We start from the raw sequence: 6,000 nt of genomic DNA on the forward strand, positions 1-6,000 counted from the left end.
ATTACACTTCTAACAAGTTATACACTTTTCTCACTAAGGCGGAAACTCCGATGCCTTTGCGCTTTATGCGTCTTAAAAGATTGTCGGAAGTTTTCCTTGTGAAAGGTGAAGGGATGAACGTCCAAGATTTTATGGGTGGGTCTGTATCTACTTGTATCCCTTTTGAGGTCAAATCGGATTTGAAGGTCTGTGTGGATGGTAAGGTTCTATATGAAGTATGGAGCTTGAGCAGTTGTTCGAAGGATTTGGTCTGGAATGACTGGGTGATTGGTTCTACTAGTAATATGAAAAGGAGGGTTTATTTTTTTAGCAAGAGTGTCGACCGTTTTTGATTTCAATATACAGTGACCTTTTTAGAGGGCCCGGCTGAATTTCTCTTGAGCCAATCATGCTATAAAGAAAAAGTCTTTCATATTTTCTAGTTTCAAAGTTTTATCTTCTTTTTGGTGAAAAATTATATAGTATTTCAGGCCCAGATCAATTTCAAAATTTCAAATATGACCCTAGACCCTATATAACCTGACATGTTGTTTTAAAGGACTTTTTACCCTCAAAACAAAGGTGTGCAATTGGATTTTAAATTGGTTGAAAAATGACAAACTTATGGCAAAAAGAAACCGGCAGCATTATTTCGACGAGGATCTGAATATTTTACTGTACTGGTGGAGATAAAATGTCAGTGTCACGAGCGGGATTCGAACCCACGACCTTCGGCTAAATACGCTGCTGCTCTACCACTTGAGCTATCGTGACTTCGATCCTCTCGGACATCAATTTACTATCTCAAGCCCACCTTTTGAATTTTCCTTCCTTTTTGCCATTTTTCAAATTTTCGTTTTTTGGTTCGAATCACGCTCGTGACACTGACTTTTTTATCTCAACCAATACCTCACTTAAAGTTTAATTGATTGAAAACAATTTATTTGGTCAATCGGACCACAAAACTGTGAATTTTCTTTTACTGTATGTTCGCGAAAATCCAAATTCCTCTCTCCGAAATGTTGGAAGGGTGTCAGGTTTTTCAACAAATAACGTTAGAGACGTTCTCCGCCCTTACAATTTTAAGCTTTATCGCTCTCATCTTGTCCATGGACTTTGGGACTCTGATGACAACTGTTTTTTAACGTTCAACGAAGCTGAAGAAAACGTTCATCCTATGGACTGATCAATCCAAGTACCCCTCTAATGGCATACTAAACAGTTGTAATATTTGAACATGGTCAGAGGAAAACCCGAGAAATTTGAACATCATCAGGTGGTTCACAGTATGTATGTCAGTATCAACGTTTGTTAAGGACTTCTCGGAAATAAATCAATTGGGCCTTATTTCTACGAAAATAATTTAAATTGTGCTCAGTTCATCAATTTTTTGAGGGAGGTTTTCCAACGCTATTAGATGATGCTTCTCTGCAACAACAACAATTAATGATTTTCCAGCTTGATGGATGCCTAGCAAACAATTCTTTTCAGGTGAGACGTTATTTGAATCGTCACTTCCGGGATAGGTGGATAGAACTTTATGTCCCGAACTGCTGGCCTCCTCAGTCACACGATTTGACTCGACTTCACTATTTTCTGTGGGGTCATTTAAAAACCAGTGTCTACGCCAATAATACCCCAGCAACCTCAGATGAAAAATTGCTGCAAAGAATAGAAAATGTTTGTCAATCCATCTCCCCTGCCTCTAACGCTCTGAGCACCGGTGAAGAGTAGTTTAAAAAAGTAAATCTTCGCGTTTTTATGCAAGCCAGGCAGTTCGAACATGAAATGTGATTAATAAATAGCAAACCAAAAGACTGTCTTTTCCAAACGTTTTGTTACTTTCTCTCACTATTTGACCAAGTTAAAATCAGATTGCGCCATTGTTTTTAGCGTATAAAATCCTTTAAAATTATGTATAAGGATGTATAAGGTCGTATTTGAAATTTTAAAGTTGAACTAGACCAGATCTAACCTGTATAATTTTTCTCCAAACTGAAACTAGTCTAAAAAATATGAAACACATATTTTTTCGCTTATTTGTTAGCGACATTGGTTCAAGAGAAATTTACCCGGCCCATCTAAAATTTCTCTATTCAAAACTCAAATTCCAACTGCACAAAAACATTCCCTAAGTTATTGACTCATTGTACAATTTTCCTTCCATGTTTGATGACTGTAAAATAAACAAACAAATCCTCTGGTGTATAATCATCTACAGAATTTCACAGTTAAAAAGCAAAAAAATAGGTAAATTTGATGATGTAAGGAATTCTTTGTTAGTCTCGACGTTCGGAAAATTGTGGATTTGGTGCAGGCTCATCGAAACCTATCCACGTACGTGGTGTACCGCAGGGCTCTGGTCCAATCTTATTTCTTAATTCTTCATTTTCACTGTTAGCAGACATTTGAAAATTTATCGCCCTGTCAAATCGTTCAATGATTGCATTCTATTGCAAAATGACTTGAGACGCTTTTGGCTTTGGTGTACGCGTTATAATTGGAAATTAATCGAAAAAAAGTAAGATTTTGACGTTCTCCAAGAAAAATTTCACAAATACGACCAATTCATTTATAGTATTGAAGGTTGTCACACTGACGAGGTAGATACCATCTCGGATCTCAGGGTTATTTTTAATAATAATTGTGATCTTCGGGACCACATCATGTCATTAGAAATAAATCGTTTAAAAATTTAGGATTCGTACTCAAGCAAACTGTTGACTTTAAAAACCCTTTTGCAATAAAATTACTTCATCAATCTCTGGTGCGCAGTCACCTAGAGTATACCAGTGTTCTTTAGATGTGTCATACATAGTAGAAAGGTTACAGAGAAAGGCCACGAAATACCTGTGTTACAAGTTATGCAATCACAGGAACTACCATCATTGCTCTTATGAAGCCAGATTTGCTCTAGTAGGCCTGGATTCTCTGGAGGATAGAAGAGTTTTGGCTTTCGTTGTTTCTGTGGAATATCCTAAATAATTTTATTGACCCGGAGATATTACCTTGTATTGGCTTTATGGTTCCCAGCGTCAACTATGGACCCATGAATTGTTTAGTACTTCACGGCCCAGGACCAAATACGGCTTAGAGTCTTCTATCTCCACAGCTATTTTTATATCTTTTTTTAATAGTTTATATTGTAATGATTGTTTTGTTGTGTTGGTTGACTGTCCTATGCTTGGGTACCTGACCTGTTTGGACTGTAAATAAATAAAATAAAATAAAAATCCCGTTTCTTTGTCGTCTAATAGGAAGAGGTTAGTAAACAAACCAAAAGGTTCATTATATTTTTCATCCCCTTTGTTTTAATTATACTTTTTTTACTCTCTTTAAAAATAATTTAACAGCGTCAAATTGATCCCATGTTTCACGTATTTCGTTATTTATTCAGAGGCGGAATCCTATTTCTAACGGGGGTGAAATATTAAACCAGGTTACGAGTGTCCTTTAACATCATGTGTCACGATGTGTAGGGTCGTATTTGAAATTTTGAACTGGGCTTAAGCTATCTTGTATAATATTTCCAAAAAAAAATTAAAACTTTGGAACTAGACTAAAAAATACTAAACACGTATTTTTTATAGCATCATTGGTTCAAGAAAAATTCAGCCATACCAACAAAAAAGGAACACCCCGTATAAATTAAAACAATCCTAATGTAAGACCAGTTGATTGATACTGACCAAGTCCGGTATCGGAGTTATTTATTCAAAGAAATCACAAGTTTGAAGAGGTTTCAAAAAGTCACATTTTCTGCTTAAATTTTGCCTGCTTATCTTCTAAAACATTTGATTAAGTTAATATCTCACAAAATATTATAATTTAGAAATGTGTGATGTTTAGTGACCGTTAGTCAATGATTATTCGGTGATCGTGAGATGCGGCCTGTTGTGACGTAGCTTTTAGAAAAACATTTTCTTTATTGTGCCAACGTTTCGATCTTTATTGAAATCATCTTCAGGGCCTGGGATTTATAAACATTGTTTAATTTTTACAAATCAATGTAGGATGTGAAAAAATGCTTTTATATAATGCTAAAAAATATTAGATTAAAAAAAATGAATTTATTATACAATGCTAGATAGTATAAATTCATTGCTAAATTCATTTTTTTAATCTAAAGTTTTCTAGCATTTTACAAATTCATTTTTTTAATCTAAAATTTTTTAGCGTTGTATAAATTATATTTTTTTAATCTAAAATTTCTAACATTGTATAAATTCATTTTTTCCAAATCCTACACGTATTTGTAAAATTTATACAATGTTTATAAATCCCAGGCCCTGAAGATGATCTCAATAAAGATTGAAACGTTGCACGATAAAGAAAATGTTTTTCTAAAACCTATGTCACACCAGACCGCATCTCACGACCTCCAAATAATCAAATTTTATTGATTATTGACAATATTGGAACTAAAACATTAAATAAATAGTTTAAACCATAAATAATGTAAAAGTTAAAAAGGAACATTGTTTAAAAATATGAAAAAAATGATATAATTAAGAATGTTATTAAAATAAAAGAAACGAAACCAAAATATTCCACGTTCCAGAGCTAAGATTTAAAAAAAAAGTTTTTGTTCAAAATCCAAAAATTCGTAGGTTTTTTTTTCAATTGGGTTATCTTGAGCTGTTTATACGTTGGGAAAGAGCTGTTTATATATATTCNAATCCAAAAAGTATGGATTTTTTAAATTGAGTGTATGTTTTGTGCAATTTACATGTTTAGAAAGGGCTGAGTTATTTTCTATATGTTATATCATTGCTATGGTTTTTAATCCGGTTTCTCATGGTTTTTGTTTGTCTTACATATATTTTATCATTTCGTTACATTCAACGGGGTAAATTACATTATTTTTGAATTTAATTTTCTATTATCTTTGTTTGGGGATGTGTCAATTTTTCGAAATTTATAAGAGTAATTCTGTAATTTGAATAATAAACTGAATAATTATAATTTAGGGGAATATGGTGTGTTCAAATTGTGTACTTAAACCCCATTTACTTCTGATTTCTTGCAGATCTTATTGTTGTTTTATTGGATATTAAAAATACAAATGCCTATCTTTAGGTACTGAGACGAGTTTATGTCATTATTCACCATGGCTTGTTTTTAGTAATTGTTAGTTAATGGAGACTATTAGTCCCAACAGGCGATAATTGCCGCCTTTGTGATACAATTCATCAACCTGCTGTTGAAGTTTAATTTTATTCAATTATCAAACCGTGTAGTCTGGAGGAAATTATCGTAGTAATGCTGTTATGCAATTATTTCGCACGATCGAGCAGCAGGGTTGCTGAAATAAACGGCGTTCTAAAAGAATCGACAGCCCCTACAAGCGGTTTATACAGGGCCACCTGTTACATTTCTGGATTTACGATCTGGTCTATTCGTAGCTAATGGCCTGCCCGCAGATTAACCCTTCGCCGACCCCGCGCCAAGGGAATAACAGGTCAAAAAAAGTCATATTGAAAATCCCTCTTCAAATCCCCTGGAGGAGAAATAAACAATTCACCGTTGGAATGTGGGCATTATTTTGCCGGTTATTAATTTGTAAACTGATTTAAACTCGCGTTGGCCTCTTCTTCTGATCCGCTAATTTGGGATCCCGTCTGGTTTTGGCGTTTGACAGATCAAGAGGAAGTTACAATTAGGGTAAACGCTCTCTTAGAGATTAATTCAATACAGAAGTCTGGAGATGAAACTGTAGAGTAACCACAAAGTATAAGGGATTTGGCGGAAACTTTTGAGCTTATTGGGTGGAAACAGCCTTATTTGCGCTTCAGCAAATAATGAGGCGAATTATTAAAGTATGACTTCAAGTTCCAGTCTCATTTTATATGCGAGAACAGACATATCTACTATTAAATTTTATTTTTTCAATTTTCCGAATAACTGAAGCATTTTTTTCGCAATGAATCTAAAATAAGTTCTCTGATAACGTGGAAAAGATTTAAAATTAATATTAAAACAGCCCTAAAATGACTGACAGAAGAAATAAATAATGAAAAA

The sequence above is a fragment of the Cimex lectularius genome, unplaced genomic scaffold (genome assembly GCF_000648675.2).
Source record: "Cimex lectularius strain Harlan isolate CLEC.00 unplaced genomic scaffold, Clec_2.1 scaffold106, whole genome shotgun sequence".
NCBI lineage: Eukaryota > Metazoa > Arthropoda > Insecta > Hemiptera > Cimicidae > Cimex > Cimex lectularius.